This window comes from Macrobrachium rosenbergii, chromosome 2 (genome assembly GCF_040412425.1).
Source record: "Macrobrachium rosenbergii isolate ZJJX-2024 chromosome 2, ASM4041242v1, whole genome shotgun sequence".
NCBI classification, from domain to species: domain Eukaryota; kingdom Metazoa; phylum Arthropoda; class Malacostraca; order Decapoda; family Palaemonidae; genus Macrobrachium; species Macrobrachium rosenbergii.
In genome coordinates this window covers 50,081,771-50,099,643 of record NC_089742.1, presented here as the reverse complement: position 1 = coordinate 50,099,643, position 17,873 = coordinate 50,081,771, and the positions used below count along the sequence as shown (strand labels likewise).

The 17,873-nt window shown below is 38.4% G+C and overlaps 1 protein-coding gene across 20 annotated transcripts in view; it reads left to right on the top strand.

Moving 5' to 3' along the window:
* enc (encore) overlaps positions 1-17,873 on the top strand; it is a 292,147-nt gene that overhangs the window by 147,243 nt on the left and 127,031 nt on the right. For 17 of the 20 annotated variants that reach the window (XM_067117593.1, XM_067117512.1, XM_067117479.1 and 14 more), the window contains exon 2: positions 9,838-9,941. The exons of the other annotated variants lie outside the window; for them this stretch is intronic. The gene's annotated coding sequence lies outside the window, so the exon portion shown is untranslated. The remainder of the gene's footprint in view (positions 1-9,837; positions 9,942-17,873) is intronic. 20 annotated transcript variants of the gene reach the window in all.

Sequence of the window (17,873 nt, the reverse complement as noted above, 5' to 3'; positions counted from 1 at the left end):
TCGCATCTGCAGTATCTGCAAATGGAGTATCTATCATTGTTCTCAGTTTTGTATTTTTGCAGGTACTGCAGTCTTCTATTTTAAGGCAGTATAAGCAAGCGAAGAAGTCGTAGTGGCCATTATAATACAGAAAATTGGTAAATATTTCCAGTTGACTTTTATAGTTAACATGATCGATTTCAAGGTGTTAGTTCCCGTAGGGGGGTAGTGCCGTCAGTGCACCTCACGTGGTGTACTGTAGGCATTACTTATAATGGTCTTTACAGCGTACCTTCGGCCCCTAGGTGCAACCTCTTTCATTCCTTTTATTGTACCTCTGTTCATATTCTCTTTCATCCATCTTACTTTCCACCCTCTCCTAACAATTGTTTCATAGTGCAACTGCGAAGTTTTCCTCCTGTTACATCTACCAAACCTTTTACTGTCAATTTTCGCTTCAGCTCTGAATGACCTCATAGGTCCCAGCTCTTTGGCTTTGGCCTAAATCCTATATTCTATCTATCTATCAGGGTGTTAGTGATGATGATGATGATGATGATGATGATGATGATGATGATGATGGTGATACCTATAGTGATGATAGTGGAGGCGCTGACTTTCGAACGTTCAGGAGGAGGGTAAATGGGCAGAGGGAAGCAAGGTGGAAGTTATTCTATTATTCAAAATTGGCAACGCGTCGCTGAAACCGTTTTCAGTTTTGCCACCTTTAAAGGGGCCCTCGCCGTTCTTGCCTCTGGCTGATTGGTTACATACAGTGTGTGGCGGCTGCTGTAGTGCCGGAGGACGCAATCGTCGGCTCTTTTGTTTTGGGAGACGCTTATTGTTTGTAAGGTTATATTCCTCTGTGTTATATGTGTGTGTGTATATATATGTATATGTATATATGTGTGTATACATATATATGTATGTATATATATACATGTATATATGTGTGTATGTATTGGTTGTAAAGGTTATATTCCCTCTGTATGATATATGTGTATATATATATATATATATATATATATATAATAGTATATATATATATATATATATATATATATATATATATATATATATATATATAAAATTTTATTAAAGGTGTCATTCCCAAATGTATTTGTCCATCCGATTCTCATCAATTATTTTTGAATGAGATTGCTAGCTCTAAGCCTTCCTGCAACCTTCCCCCCGTTGCGACCTGTTATCTGTCACGGATGTAAGCCAGTAACGTCAAGAAAAATACTAAGACCTTTCACGGATCATGTCCGTACCACCAAGCATGCGAACTCGGGCTTTATCTTGAGGAAGGTGGTCCTTTATTTATCGATCATACTACAAGGCTCACATCTGGTTCCCTTACTGTTTTACCCCTCTGCTAAAATGCCTTGGAATTTTCGTCTTTTGTTTCTTCGGCAGACACGAGTTCAAATTTTGATTGAGAGCTGAGGTTCAATCCTCTCTTTTAAGTGTCAGGTTAAGCTTTCATATATATTATGTGAAAAAGTGACTTAAAGAATTTATAAATGTATATATATATTATATAATTATGTATATATGTATATATACAGTACACGCATGTATATATAAATACAAATATCTATATTGTATATAAATATATATAAATATGTGTATGTATATATATAAAGATATGTATGTAATGTATATATATTATATATATATATATATATATATATATATATATATATATATATATATATATATATATATATATATATATATACACACATACATATATACAGAGAGAGAGAGAGAGAGAGAGAGAGAGAGAGAGAGAGAGAGAGAGAGAGAGAGAAGAACATACCGAGGAAATATCCCCTTTTAATGCCAATGTTATCATTCTGCCTATCTTGTTGAGGTTCCCTTCCTCGTGTATCAGTACAAACGTTGCCCCAAGCGACTGACCACACACAAGTCTCGAGTCCATCCTCGGCGTGAGGAAAGCTTCTCTCTCTCTCTCTCTCTCCTCTCTCTCTCTCTCTCTCTCTCTCTCTCTCTCTGTGTCTCTCTCTCTCTCTTGTAAGTAATCTCAGGGGCAGTGTGTGGTTCTCCCCTGGCCTCCTGCCAAGATTCTCGGCATAGGTAAACGATTACGACGTTGCATGTACACACACACACACACACACTCACACTCACATCTTCGGTGGTCCTCGTGTCTGGGGTAATTATTCGGACAGTCAAATGTCTTACGGCAGCCGTAGTAGCTCCGTGGTGAAATATTAGACATTTGACAGCTGAATCGCTCTTATTTTAACTTTTTTTTTAATCTACAGTTTTTTTAACGCCTCTACTCATGTCTGTGTTCGTGCAAAAATAATCTCATTTCTGTGACGTATGAGATGATGCCTAAAGTTAACAGAGGTTTTATTGCACTTTTAGTTTTCTGTAGAAGAAAACTATTGTGCGGGCTTTGTCTATCCGTCCGCACTTTATTCTGTCCGCACTTTTTCGTTCCGCGCTTTTTTCTGTCCGCGCTTTTTCTGAGCACCCTCAGATCGTAAAAGCTACTGAGGCTAGAGGGCTGCAAATTGATATGTTGGTCATCCACCCTCCAATCATCAAAAATACGAAATTGCAGCCCTCCAGCCTCAGTAGCTTTTATTTTATTTAAGGTTAAAGTTAGCCATAATCGTGCTTCTGGCAGCGATGTAGAATAAGCCACCACCGGACCGTGGTTAAAGTTTCATGGGCTGCGGCTCATACAGCATTATACCGAGACCACCAAAGATAGATCTTTTTTCGGTGGCCTAGATTGAACGCTGTAGCGGCTGTACAGAAAACTCGATTGCGCCGATGAAACTTCGGCGCATTTTTTTTACTTGTTCCATATTTTCTTTGTCGTATCAAAGAAGAAAGAGAAAAAATAAAACAAGCTTCACGTAGTCGTCTTTGAAAGCTGTGATCTCTTTCTCCCCATCATTAACTTTCGTTTGAGAAGGGTACCCCAAGGTAATGTGACGCAAAGAACAACTATTTCCGTTGAACTTTAATGTAAATAAATGTAAAAGACAGGAAGACTTCAAACGTTGAGCCCTTCTTTGTTATACTGGTGTTCGTTGGGAGACATCTTTCTTCATGTGTGGTCGAAAATCTCATTGTTTTTACAGTGATGTCACAACCTTAGAGGGACCTTCATCGATGTCGGAGAAAACATAGTAATCACAGTAGTCACTTCATGAGATGTGTTTTAACAGAGATCTTTCACATTCACAGTTGATCCCTGATCCCCTTTAGAGGTCCTTTATTCCTCAAAACCGTTGGACTTCGAACAGCCTCCCAGAAGCTGTCGCGCAATTGGAACTTCAGAAGTTCTAGCGAAGATGCTATGCATTAGCGTAATACAACTCAGCTTGTATTTTAATATTTTACTTACAATTTTATTTATTTATATAATTATTTTAATTTTTAAATTTATCTGTCTTGCTAATAACAGATCACCTCTTTCTGTATTTCCCATTGTCATCTGTTACTTCTTATGAATGAATACCATATTCTTTTGGGAGCTTGAATTTCAAGTCAGTGGCCCGTTTGGTGGGCTTGTTCCATATGAATAGGGTTCATCTTCTTAATAATAATAATAATAGTACATTTCTCTGGAAATATCACAGTCAAATATGAATTAGTCAGGACTGTCTTGGAAAATGTGCGGAAATATAATTAGGAAAGCTGCATATTTAAGCGACTTGAATTTCTCTTTTATTTTTTATTTTTTTGCTGCATGTCACAAATTACCGTTAGATGAAAATGATGTCTTATAATGAGATGATACCCGCAGCTGGTGATTAACCTTGGCATGGGTATTCATGCCAAGGCTGTATGGGTCCAGGCTTCTTCCCTTCAGTGAGGTAGAACTCTGGTCTCTCGTTGTGTGATGCAAGGCAGGAACCACTGAGCATTGAGCTCTCTCTCTCTCTCTCTCTCTCTCTCTCTCTCCTCTTAGGTCCCAGCGCTTGGCCTTTGGCGTAAGTCCTATATTCCGTTCTATACGGTGATTGGGAATCGCTGTTGTTTTCGGAACTCATTGAAAACGGTAATTAACGTTGTGATGATGTTTAATAGAGCAATTACAGCACTTACCAATCTTTTCCCCTTTGTTCCAATAGCGTCCGTAACCTTGAGAACTTGAGCTCCCGAGAGGGGGAGGGGTTGGAGCCCTCAAGACAGTACTCGCTCCATTTCGTGTTTGGTTATTGGGGCGCGTCAACATGCAACCCCTTGTGGGTGCTCCCAACGCATGAGTTGACCCTTAACCGTATATGTAACGATGCCCTAATTACGGATTTCTTGGAAGAAAGGTGGCAAGGTCAGCTCAGCAATTTGACAGGTCGTGTGCGTGTTTATAGGTCTATTTTTGGGTATAATAATGTTTCCTTTGTGTGCTGGGCGGATACTCTTACAGTCTCTCTCTCTCTCTCTCTCCTCTCCTCCTCCTCTCTCTCTCTCTCCTCTCTCTCCTCTTCTCCTCCTCTCTCTCATCCTTCGCAGGTGAATACATTTTTTTCTCTAAGGAAGTGAGGACATACGATCTATTTTCTATGGCCTTGATTATACGCCGTACAGAAAACTCGATTACACTAGTGAAAACCTGACGCATTTTTTTTGCTTGTTTGTACTGAAGGATACATCGAGAACGGATGCACGGTTGTGGATGAATGTGGACGAACACTCTTTGGGTAACCAACTCCCAACGGTTAGGTTCCATTTCCCTTCAACTATTTTCGTGAATTTGAATTTGGTTCGAATTTTTCAGGTGATATGAATCCGTAGATTTTTGTCTTTGGATTTAATTATATAATACTTCGTCTAACCCTGGGTTCGGGTTTTCTCGAACCTTCAGTTTGAAGAGGGTGCTTTGGTCCCATCTTTGGGAAGGTACGTACTGTCCCTGTGGCCGGGACTGGTCTCTGTTACTATCTCTTTTTTTTTTTAACATTATGGGTATCGCTAGCGGATCCAGAAAAATTTCATGGGGCGGTGGCACCAATTTTCAGATACATACATACATACATACATACATGTATGTATGTAGTATATGTATGTATACTGTATATATTCTAAATCTTCAATATTATTATTTTTTCATTATTTTTCATGGGGGCCCCACGTGCCTTGGTGCCACCCCCCCCCGGATCCATTAGTGGGTACAGTGATAATAATGGTCATAATCATAATAATAATACATCTGTTCACGGTTGGGTGACCTTGAATAATTTATTCTGTGCACTGAGTGATTGTGTTTTATTGAAGTTAAAAAAAATTTACGTAATTTACAACATATTGTTGCATGGTTCATTGGCATATTTACAAAGCTTTTCGTGCCAAAGTGCGATGGCCTTTTCGTGTATTTTCCCCGTAAAATACTACCGTATTCGCTTTGTTATACTCTTTCATCTTCGTCTCCCCCCCCCACCGAACAAATGGCGTGCTCTTGAAGCGGCGAACTCAAGCTGCCACGTAAATTTTAAATGAATGGACCAACTGAGCTGCTCTCCTTTTGCTTGTAAATTGGTATCGTTTTTTATCAGGCATCAAAGTCCTCTGAAAGTTCTATATTTCTTATCGATAAGTTAAAGGTAACTATCGCCAGGAGAGGACCGATTTTGACCCATATTCTTCTTATCCTTATGGGCGTTCTACAAGATTAACGTAGAAGGCGGTAGCTTGAAAGCACTCTGTCGCTGTGTTTAACAGACTGATGATGCGTGAGGCTTTGCATTACGATGGATAATCGAAGATGCAGTCTACACGTCGACGCTTCGACTGCACGCGATATCGCTCGCGTTTTCGGGGCGTCAGGTATCGGTGTGTGGGTCTCACGCACCGTGCAATAAACATGCGGCTGGCCAGTCTGTGCCAGGGTTGGTGTTTTAACTGCGACGTGAGGTGGACGCCACATGTATATACAACTCAATAGAGCAGTCTCTTATTTTTTTTTTTATCAGTTCCTCCTCTAGAAATAAAATACATTCATCGCTGCGTATTTTGCATTTACATTCCGGAGGCAAATAATACATTATTTTAAAACATTCATCAGTAATTATTTTGCATCTATATTCTGGAGGTAGATAATACATTATTTTCGTCACTCTCTATGCTGTGGATTAGTGAAAAGCAAAATGAGCTTAATAAAAGGTTTATTCATTTTTATATGTTTCCCGTAATTCTTAGGAGACAAGTACAGAATCACTAACAATTTATTATAACCCTGTATATGGTATTATTTCAGTTCAGTCACTTACTGCGCAGCCTTTATCCATTGTACCTACTGTATTTTCCGACTGGTTATACGGGGTGGTACTGTACGCTACTTCAGAAAAGCTGTATCGCGTAATCTTTTCCTATTGTGTTTGCTGCTGGCAACTCCTACGTTTTTCTTGTATATAGAATGATCCTTAAAAGATCGCATGCAATTTACTTGGTAGTTAACTTTTTCTGAAAATTTGGCTCCTTTTGAAGATTTACTGTCTTTGTTCATAGTTAGTGAACGTTTTCATTAGGTTTTAGTTGAGGGTTATAATTTTCATCTTTTTATCGGTAACTCTTTCCTTCATAAGAGGACAGTGTAAATCTTTGTTTAGACAAACAAAGAGAAGAGTAATCGCTAAAATAAGAGATTGTACAAATGTATTAGGCAGCACTAGCATTAATGCTAGATGATGCTTATTACCAACGATCCAGTAATTAATTCCGCTGAATAACTAGTTGGCTCTTGATGAAGGATTTTTTTTATGATCATTCACTTTGAGAATTTTTCATTTTGCTATGAGTTACCTTAAGAATGCCCTTTTTATAATAAATGATTATGAGAATACCCAGAGATTGGCTTCCTTTGTGATCGTTGATCCTGAGAATGGTGCCCTCTTGAAAGTCAATAATTCGAAGAAGGCTTCCAGTTTGTTTCACTGATTCTGAGAAGGCCTCTTGTTTGACTTCATTAATTTAGATGCCTCTATTTTGTGTTCATTGTTTTGGAGAAGGCCTTTGGTTTAGAAATGACTGAAAAATAGGCCTTCTTTTATTTTCATTGATTGTGAGACTTCCTCCAGTTTTGACCACCCACTTCCCTCAGTTGTGACTATCCTAATGACCACCTACTTCCCTCAATTGTGACCACCCTAATGACCACCCGCTTCCCTTAATTGTGACCACCCTAATGACCACCCACTTCCCTCAGTTGTGACCATCCTGATGACCACCCACTTCCCTCAATTGTGACCACCCTCATGACCACCTACTTCCCTCAATTGTGACCACCCTCATGACCACCCACTTCCCTCAGTTGTGACCACCCTAATGACCACCCACCTCCCTCAGTTGTGATCACCCTTATGACCACCCACTTTTTTCAGTTGCGACCACCCTAATGACCACCCACTTCCCTCAGTTGTGACCACCCTAATGACCACCCACTTCCCTCAGTTGTGACCACCCACTTCCCTCAATTGTGACCACCCTAATGACCACCCACTTCCCTCAGTTGTGACCACCCTAATGATGCACCTTCCTATCAACAGTAGTCCTGAGAATGCCGCTCCCTTGTACTTATTGATCTTGAGAATGCCGTCCTTCACTTATGGTCATCGGTTCTAAGAATGCCACCCCCTTTCGTGACCCCCTCCCTTTTGTGATCTTTGTTTTACTTAGTATCTGTTCCCTGAGAGAGATCCAGTGGAGTCTCTCGCTGTTCGTGGATGTTATGAGACAGTGTTATTGGTGATCAGGAACAGAGGTTGAGAGATTGTGTGAGCAGTGATTCAGAATGTTTGTTTTCGTGACGATTGGACAGTGAGATAATTTCTTTACGTTGTCATTGAACAAAGTAACATTCTCTGTGAGGTCAGTGGTGTGAAGCCTTTCTTTTTTTTTAATATGAGTTTGTGCGTTGTAGGCGGTTAGTGCAGTCAGTGCACCTCGCGCGGTGCACTGTAGGCATTACTTAAGGTTTTTCGCAGCGCGTCCCTTCGGTCCCTAGCTGCAACCCCTTTCATTCCTTTTACTGTACCTCCGTTCATATTCTCTTTCGTCCTTCTTACTTTCCACCCTCTCTTACCAATTATTTCATAGTGCAACTGCGAGGCTTTCCTTCTGTTACACCTCTAAACCTTTTTACGCCCGATTTGCCTTTCAGCACTGAATGATCTTATAGGTCCCAGCGCTAGGTCTTTGGCCTAAATTTCATATCACATTCCAATAGGAGTTCGTGTATTTGTGGTTCCTTTAAGTCACCTGTGACCTACGGGCATAATGCTTTGTTAAGTAATTTTAGCTTGGAAGCAAAAGTTTTAGGAAGAATCCTTGATCCTGAACAACCTCGTCATTTTTTTTTTATAATTTTCATAGGTATTGTTTATAATATGATATATCTTATTGTAATTACTCTTTATTTGTGGAAACATATTTGTCTTAATTATTCTTTATTTGTGAAAGGATATTTATCGTTCGCCGAATATGTAAATCCTGTTATGGAAAGCAGAAGAAAAGTTTAAAGTGATCAGTTCAAAAATATAATTTGTTTGGTCAACAAGTTCACAATGATTGATGAAAATCTTGACCTTAGAGAGAGAGAGAGAGAGAGAGAGAGAGAGAGAGAGAGAGAGAGAGAGAGAGAGAGAGAGAGAGAGAGAGAGAGAGAGGCTTGGTTCTGAGAAAAGTAAAAAAAAAAACACTATCTTACACCACTGTGTGTGTTAATGCATGTGACGTAAGAGGGTGTGGTTGGTCTTGGGTGTGGTCCCAGAATCTGAAGAAGAAGAGATAGAGAATCTTCACGATAATCCGTGACTTCTTAGCTGAAGGACTTGCCAAATTAGGGTCCATTTTCTCTCCTTGAGCCTTCTTGATAGCAGTTACAGCCCAACTTCTTCGGTCAGGGCCTTTTGTGTCATTTGGAGAGCTGGAAGGAACGATTGCAAGAACTGGTAACCGCTGGAGTAACATGTCATTGGTTTCCAGGAGTGCTAGTGGGTTTGTTGCTTGTACCCTGTTCATTTCACATTTCTTATACAACTCCACAAGTCACTGTTGTCTGTAGCAGTCAAGTGTATGCCCTCTATGAGGTAGTGCCTTCAGTGTACCTCATGCGGTGCACTGTGGGCATTACTTAAGGTTCTTTGCAGCGTCCCATCGGTCCTTAGCTACAACCCCTTTCATTCCTTTTACTGTACCTCCGTTCATATTCTCTTTCGTCCGTCAGACTTTCCACCCTCTCCTAACAGTTGATTCATAGTGCTGCTGCTAGGTTTTCCTCCCGTTACACCTTTCAAACCTTTTACTGTCAATTTCAGTTTCAGCGCTGAAAGACCTCATAGGTCCCAGTGCTTGGCCTTTGGCCTAAATTCTATATATAGGTCCCAGTGCTTGCCCTCTGGCCTAAATTCTATATACTGTTCTATGCATAAGCAAAGGTCTCTAAAGTTTAAGATGTGGAAGCGTTTCGCACAATCGTTTAGCAAACCCTAAAATACACCAGTTAGAGAATTAAAATATGTTTGCATTTGTTTGTGCGTGTAGATCAAGTGTTTGTAACAGGTGTGTGCATGTATAAAAACTTTAGTAAAGTAAAATCTGGTACTGGCTTATACTTGGCTCGGAGAAATCTTATGATTAAACTGATAGTTGACGGTGCTATATATATATATATATATATATATATATATATATATATATATATATATATATATATATATATATATATATATATATATGTATATATATTTATATTATGTTTATATTATGTATATATATATATGTATGGGTGTGTGTGTATATAAACTGACCCTCCTCGATTAGAATTCCATTGAGTAGCCTAACCCTTTCCTTCTTTGTCGTCTCCTGCAGGTTAATGAAATGCGCGAATGAATCTGCCAGCGGACAGGAGGTTGGAGGAGACCGTATGTGACGTCATTACTGTCGGCATCCAATCACATCTCATTATGTAGATGGTAAGTTGATTTGGGTTCATGAGGCCAATGTGCAACCTTCCAGAAGGTCAGCATATAGGTCAGTTTTTTTTTTTTTTTTTTTTTAGGGGCCGGTGCGGGGCGTGGTTTGCTTTTTTGGGGAACCAAAGAAAAGTGACACATGGATATTATTTTTATATTTTTTCTAATTCGTTCAGTTTCGAAATGTTTGTTGCTTTTTCGGGGTACAAAGTGGTCATTGTGCTCTTTTATCTGTCTGGTAGATACGTGTAGCCCTTAATTCTTGCTATCGCGGTTTTAGGAAGATTGTGCTCGAGGGCAGTGTTGAAGTTTTTTTTTCTTAGGCAAACGTCAGGTTTTCTTTTTCAGGGAAGGCTTTCATGTAGGCACAAGGCATGTTTTTATTTTTCAGGGAAGACTTTTGTTTCCATATAAAATGGCAAACTGATTTTTTTGATATTTGTCCGCTTGAAAACTAATAGAAATAGCCTCTGGTATTTCTTGTTCTATTGTTTGGCTATACGGTAAACAATACCTGTTAGAAATGGCTTTTATATTCTGTTTTCTCATATGATAATCATCCTTAGCTATTAAATAAAAGTTGTGTTATGGCATTTGGTTATCATCGACTGCATCTCAGAATATGCACATGTACAATTTCGAAGTCAGTGATAAGTAATCTGTATATTATTACGATTTAAAAGGAAATGTACTGGGAAGCTTGAGGGGTATTCGTGAAACAGCTCAGTCTATGGAAATTTGAAGGGAGGGTGGGGTGTGGTGTTGGACCTTGGGGAGGTGGGTGGCTGTTCATCCGTGATTCATCCAAGGACGAACGTTCTAGCAGATTTTTTCACTTTCTTATTGTGTGTTTGTGAACTTGTGCTTTTATCCAAGTTATTTCTGAGGTTGTAAGGAATTCAAAAGTTCTCATCGGTTAACACACTTTCTTCGTAATGGAAAGGGTTATTTTTCCTAGACTTTCTTTGTGAATGGCGTATAGCTAACGTTGACTGATCTTAGGCCTTGTGCATTCTTTGGTGAAAGTTAAGTTAAGTATATCTTAGTTTAACCAGACCACTTAGCTGATTAACAGCTCTCCTGGCTGGCCCATGAAGGATTAGATTTATTTTTACGTGGCTAAGAACCACAATGGTTGCCTAGCAACGGGACCCACAGCTTATTGTGAATCCGAACCGCATTATAGCGAGAATGAATTTCTATCACCAGAAACAAATTCTCTTTGTTCTTCACTGGCCGGTCGGAGATTCGAACTCGCGACCAACAGAGTGATAGCTGAGAACGGAACCCGCACACCCAGCGAGGAACTGTTTGGTGGAAGTGTGAGTCACTGCTGTACTTCTCGTCTCATGTAATGTTAATTGCACCATTACGTCTCGAGAAGATTTTGCTTAAGAACGCTGCAGTTTTCGCCCCAAAACAAGCAGGATTCAGTTGCATTTTGTGCCATCAATGCATTCGCGCATCGCTGCAACACTTTTCGCTCTCTGTCGCCTGCTTCCTGCAGCCTCTTTAAATTGATGTGGCGCCAGGTGTCGAGGCGAGTGTTAAATGTGTTTCTCATGTTGTAAGTCTTTCTGGGAAGCTGATGCTGTTTTTGTCAGCAGCTATGTAAAACACTCCTTTGGCCTGATTTCGAACGAGGAGTTTCCCTTTGAAGTCAGCGAACCTAGACGATTTCAGCGTTGGATTTCTGTTGGGTGTGGTTGTGTCTTGAGACTTTAGAATTTGTTGCTTACCCTTGCCTATGGTTCCCCGTTTTGGGGGTAGTGTAGGCATTACTTAGGGTCTTTGCAGCGTCCCTTCGGCCCCTAGCTGCAACCTCTTTCATTCCTTTTCCTGTACCTCCGTTCATATTCTTTCTTCCTTCTGACTTTGCGCCTTCTCTAACAATTTTTTCGTAGTGCAACTGCGAGGTTTACCTCCTGTTACACGTTTCAAACCCTCTTAGTGCCAATTTCCCTTTCAGCGCTGAATGACCTCGTAGGTCCCAGCGGCTTGGCTTTAGGCCTAAATTCTATATTGTATTCCTCGCCTAAGGTTGATTTTACTTATATCTTTTCAAAATCCCTAGATTACTAATATGTTCAAAGCTTATTTGTATGTGTGTGCGTGTGTTGGTGAAAGAGGATAACATTTTGAACTTCCCTCTGCCCCCCATAGGTTTCTTACCTACGTAAGACTGCAGTTTGAAAAATTCCTCGCCTGAATACCTGAGTCATATTGATTTGCACAAGTATGTCCTTAATTTGATTGGGAGAATTTCTCTCCCTCGGCCTTTAAAGGGAATGAATTTAGCCTGACCGCACGTATGGTGTGTGCGTATATTTCTCTATTTAAAATGCCCCCCAAAAATATTAAAGGCAGTATGTTCTTAAATATCAGTTGATTGTCGCAATTCAGCTTTCTTCTTTAAGGATTTTGACATTTCCCTGTTTGCCTCAGGTACATGACGTGAAGCTGAACTGGTGATATTTATTTGACCTGGGTAAAGTTTGGGTTCGTCCCGGCACTCTGATTTGTGTTGGGGACGTTTCTAGTACGTTAGTTTGTGTTGAGGATGTTTCCATACCCTGATTCGTGTTGGGAACGTGTCTGCATTGTAGCTTGCCATTTGCTTCTTCCTTTGGCAACTCACTTAAAGGAGTACTCAGTAACTCTCTTAAAGGATTATCCAGTAACTCACTTTAAAGGAGGAGTATCCAGAAACTCACTTTAAAGGAGTATCCAGAAACTTGCTTTAAAGAAGTATCCAGAAACTCACTTTAAAGGAGTATCCAGAATCTCGCTTTAAAGGAGTATCCAGAAACTCACTTTTAAAGGAGTATCCAGAATCCCGCTTTAAAGGAATATCCAGAAACTCGCTTTCAAGGAGTATCCAGAAACTCACTTTAAAGGAGTATACAGAAACTCACTTTAAAGCAGTATCCAGAAACTCACTTTAAAGGAGTATCCAGAAACTCACTTTAAAGGAGTATCCAGAAACTCACTTTAAAGGAGTATCCAGAAACTCTTTTTGAAGTAGTATCCAGAAACTCACTTTAAAGGAGTATCCAGAAACTCTTTTTGAAGTCGTATCCAGAAACTCACTTTTAAGGAGTATCCAGAAACTCATTTTTATGGAGTATCCAGTAACTCACTTTAAAGGAGGAGTATCCAAAAACTCACTTTAAAGAAATATCCAGAAACTCCAAGCTGACACTGGAATTATTACCGTTGTTACACCTTTTTCGCCTAAGGTTGCATTTAAAAGGGGGGGGGTTAGGTCTTCAGCCAGCCAGATGGGATTTCAGAAAGGGGAAGGGGGTTTTGTAAAACAACATCGAGATTTTCTTTAACGAGGAAGAGGTTTGAAGAGCATTTTATAGCTCTAATTAGGGATAACATTGGAAGTAAGACTCAAGTTGGCGTTACCAAGGGAAAGATGAGTCAGCGTAAGAGAGAGAGAGAGAGAGAGAGAGAGAGAGAGAGAGAGAGAGAGAGAGAGAGAGAGAGAGAGAGAGAGAGAGATGATGTTTGAATACTTTCAAAAAGTGAAGTTGTAGATTTTGGCTTTGCTTTGGTGCTGGCAAGGTTGATGTATATATATATATATATATATATATATATATATATATATATATATATATATATATATATATATATATATGTATATATATGGTCGTTATCTTGTATGTTATTTATCAGACTACATTTTGTTAGGAATACAGGATGCTTTTAAAATTATATATATATATATATATATATATATATATATATATATATATATATATATATATATATATGTATATATGTATACATATATATATATTTATATATACTGTATATGAATGTATGTATTAATATATATGTGTCTGCTTGTATGTATGTGTGTATGTATACATATGTTTATATATACACGAAGAAGCTAAGAGATTGTGGCCATTAAAACACACACACCTACACCTACACCTACACCTACACCTACCACTCATCGACCCTGACGTCATCTCGAAAAGACTTGCTAAGAAAAAGGCTTAAAGAATATATATATACACAAAATCATCTACGTCAGGCCTTGACGTGACGTTAAAAGACTGTGTCACTGGCTGCTATATCTCCTGACCTTGGTCTGAGACACGAGGTACACAACAGTCGCCTTCGTTCCCCCCCTTGTTAAGAAGTAAGAGTGGAGTTTTCGTGCGACATGCGATAATTCCGGTCACGCGAGGTCGCCCTGTTCATTATGTGGTTGACTCCCGACAGAATGGTAATTAAAAACGATTGTTGTGTGGAGTAAGATAAGATTGTTTGTGTGTGTGTATATATATATATATATATATATATATATATATATATATATATATATATATATATATATATATATATATATATAAAATATAATATATTTATATGTGTATATATATATTATATATATATATATAAGTATATTTGTATGAAAATCAGTTAGAGAAAATAGGATTTTTCCAAGAGCGACATATTTGTTCGCATACCACTAGCAGCAATAGTTGAATGAGCCATTCATTCGTTCATTACGTAAACTATATGTATATATATATTATTATTAATAATAATAATAATATTATTATTATTATTATTATTATTATTATTATTATTATTATTATTATTATTATTATTATTATTATTATTATTATTATTATATTTCGATTTGAAAAATCATCAAAAATTCCGTATCTAACTAAACGTAAAAATATTATCGTCGGGATAGGGGAAAAAAAAGAAACTCAAGCAATTCTTACTCTCAGCAAAACAAACAAGTAAAAAATGCGCCGAAGTTTCTTCGGCGCAATCGAGTTTTCTACACAGCCACTACAACATACAGTATCATCAAAGGCCACCGAAAATAGATCAATCTTTCGGTGCTCTCGGTATAATGCTTTATGAGCCGCGGCCAGTGAAACTTTTACAACGGGACGGTGGTGGCCTGTCCTATATCGTTGTCAGAAACACGATTATGGCTAACTTTAACATTAAGAAAAATAAAAATTACTGAGACTAGAGGGCTGCAATTTGGTATGTTTGATGATTGGGGGTTGGATGATCAGCATACCAATTTGCAGCCCTCCAGCCTCATTTTTTAAGATCTGAGGGCGGACAGAAAAAGTGCGGACAGAAAAAAGGGCGGACGGACAGCCAAAGCCGGCACAATAGTTTTCTTTTACAGAAAACTAAAAGTATGAAACTATTAATATGAGAAACCTTTCTCGAGCCTTTTCTGTTGTTTCCCTCGTGTTCCCCGCCGGCAAATGACTGAAAAGCGTCGGAATGTCAGCCATTTTATTCCTTCCGTTATCATCAGAAATTCAGGAGGGCAGTTGGTGCTGGTCTGCGTTACGGGAATACGAATCAGCACCGTCCTGTGAAAGTCTAGGGACTTGTGGATGTGTTCTCCCTAAACTCCGGAATTTGCTGGAAGACGTCCCCGAATAAAATCCGAAACGGTTTGGTATTTATGTATTTATTTATTTATTTATTTGTGTATTTATTTGTGTATTTATTTTACTTAATCTTAATTTAAGGGAATTGATTTCTGGAAGTTTTACAAAGCAATGGAATTTGAACTTGAGTCTTCTCGTGAATTCAGTATCCAAATTTGACTCTATTTTAAGTTAGGTTTGGAACTCAGTGTTTTGATTGGATTGCATGGTTTGGATCATAGGATTACATTATTATTATTATTATTATTATTATTATTATTATTATTATTATTATTATTATTATTATTATTATTAAAAAAACACTCATGGTGGTATGAGTCTTGAAATGAAGAAATAAAACTACAGTTATGTATGGGTACAAATATAGATTTATTTAAAGATATTCGTACCTTATACATAACTGGATTTGCACTTCTACTATTATTATTATTATTATTATTATTATTATTATTATTATTATTATTAGTATTAGTAGTAGTAGTAGTAGTAGTAGTAGTAATTTAACGAGACCCAGAACCACATTTCTAGACTTCTGGGCTTAGCCGAAGGATTTGTTTTTAAATACGAGGCGACAACTGAAGCAAGATAAAAAAGTTGAATGCCAGGTGGGAAAGACCAAAAATACCCAATGACCCTGCAAAGAACAGCCATGTCTACCGTCTACAGTTTACCTCGCAAGACGCATTGTGGGTGTTATACCCCTGCCTCCCATATCCCCAATCCCCAATCACGGTCGTTGATGTTATTCGCTCGTTCAAGAAAGAATGCTTTATGAAACAGACGAATTCTCACTGCTGCTCGTAGTTCCTCGTAGTGTGCATGCACTGAATGTCTTTGCGTGTCCGGCTTGTTGATTTTATGTCTTCCGTCACGTTATTTGAGAGAGAGAGAGAGAGAAAGAGAGAGAGAGAGAGGTAGTTGGACAGAAGGAGGAAAGTGGGGGAGAAAGAGAGAGAGAGAGAGAAAGTTAGGAGGAAGAGAGAGAGAGAGAGAGAGAGAGAGAGAGAGAGAGAGAGAGAGAGAGAGAGAGAGGTAGTTGAGCGGAAGGATAGAGAGAGAGAGAGAGAGAGAGAGAGAGAGAGAGAGTTGGTAGAAAGGGTGGGGGGAGAGAGAGAGAGAGAGAGGGGTGGTAGTTGGACGGAAGGAAGATGGGGAGAGAGAGAGAGAGAGAGATAGCATTTTTGTTAGGAATGTAAGAGTATTTTTATTTATTTTTAGGGAATACTTGAAGAAAATCTATTATCCTATATGCCTTTATTGCGCCATGGAGTTATTTTGCTGTTTTACTTGATTATTATTATTATTATTATTATTATTATTATTATTATTATTATTATTATTAAAGAGATATTACTGACTCCGTTTCCTGGCAGTAGCGTGCAAATTCACTTAACTTTAATTGCAATTTAAGGCACCACCGTTTACAGTTGGAACCTCATCAGTAAGACATTCATACAGAATATTATCGTAACTCACCATCCTGTAAATATGTGTAATGATAATACCAGCCACAAAGAAGTTTGTGGTTATTAAAAATTGCTGAAAGTACCCACCTAATTTAACATTGGTTGCTGAAGCCTAAAAGTTAAGGCGTTTAAACTATTTCAAAAATCAGTATGTATTGTTAGTGTTGGTAAAAAAAGCCAGTGTGTTGTTAGTTGTTCTTTGTCCTTAGAGTGCAGGATCTCTCCGCCGGAGAAACAGTTGCTGCACAGCTTCCCTCACTTGTGTTTCTCTCACTTGTGTCCTGTGATTGACGTCATTGGTACCTTTGTTTCCGGGGCTCGTTCGCTTCCACTGCTTTGCAAGAGGAAATAATTATGTGGCAGACTGAGCATCGCTCGCCTTTACGCATCTATTGTTGAGAGAGGTGGAAAGTGCATAGAATTTTTCTTTGTATTTTTTTTTTACTAATTTTTTGTAGTCTTCAAGGGATTCCCGACATAGATAACTGCGTCCTCAATGTCTCAGTTGGATATTTTGATTACGACGAGGTATGTGTGTCGACCCCCTGTTCTGGTCATTCTGCAATCTCAGTTCCAGCATTTTTATATTTAATTTCATTCTTTACCTCTTATTCTATTGCAAACACGTTTCATTTTGTTCTTGATGTACCAAAATAAAAATGATGATGATTGAAGCAATGACTGCCCAAGAATCGGTATCTTCCCTGTCAGTTGATTTATTGTTTCTACTTATTGTTGTTTAATCTAAGTTTAAATTCATTTTTGAAAGGTACTATGTGACTGGACTTGTAATAATAATACAACTAACCGGAATAATTTTGCAATGGCATTGAATTGCAAGAAAGCGCTCAAGCAAGAGATAATTAGGCTACCAACTTCACGTTTTTAACCTTACAGTTTTTTTTCAATCAAAGAAACAAGATTAATCTGTAGGGCGAGAAAATTGAGATTTAACGTTTACGTCTGAAAAAAAAAAAGAATAGCGTTCTTGTATTGAATATTTAGTA